The 547-nt window shown below is 52.5% G+C and overlaps 1 protein-coding gene across 1 annotated transcript in view; it reads right to left on the reverse strand.

Moving 5' to 3' along the window:
* dag1 (dystroglycan 1) overlaps window positions 1-296 on the reverse strand; it is a 13608-nt gene extending 13312 nt beyond the window's left edge. The window contains exon 1 of the mRNA XM_029826227.1: window positions 1-296. This exon is cut by the window's left edge and continues 342 nt beyond it. The gene's annotated coding sequence lies outside the window, so the exon portion shown is untranslated.
* Window positions 297-547: the final 251 nt, after the last annotated feature.

A 547-nucleotide genomic window follows, 5' to 3' on the forward strand; every position in this document is an offset into this window, starting at 1 on the left:
GGGGGCACTCCTCCCCTAAAACTGCCCCATACCCCCCCACCCTCTGTACTCCTGCTCCCCACCTTTCTTCTCTCTATAATCACAGATAATCGGTTTACTTCACCGATCGATGCTGATATTGATCAGGGAGGTAAACGGATCACTGCACGAGACATCGTTATCGATCACACATGAAGGTTCCTGCTGAAGGTTCCTGCTGAAGGTTCCTGCTGGAGAGAACGTGAGTTTGCTGATGGGTTCACCTGCTCAGGTGAAACAGGTGGCTCTCCTGATCCTGATTGGCTGGAAGGTGATCAGCTCCAGGTCCCATCTGCACAGGTGTGTCACGCAGGCTTATTAGAGGACACGCTGCAGCTGCAAATGTTCTGCTGGTTCTCCAGGAACAAACATCAAACCAGCTGTGACCATGGGCTCCTTCTCCTGGAGGAACCCTGCAGGAACCCTGCAGGAACCCTGGAGGAACCCTGCAGGAACCCTTTAGCCATCAGAAACCCTTCGGAACTCTGACCAGCCCAGACTTAAGAAAGGTTTTGTTGTGACAACTGAA

This window comes from Takifugu rubripes, chromosome 19, assembly GCF_901000725.2.
Source record: "Takifugu rubripes chromosome 19, fTakRub1.2, whole genome shotgun sequence".
NCBI classification, from domain to species: Eukaryota; Metazoa; Chordata; class Actinopteri; order Tetraodontiformes; family Tetraodontidae; genus Takifugu; species Takifugu rubripes.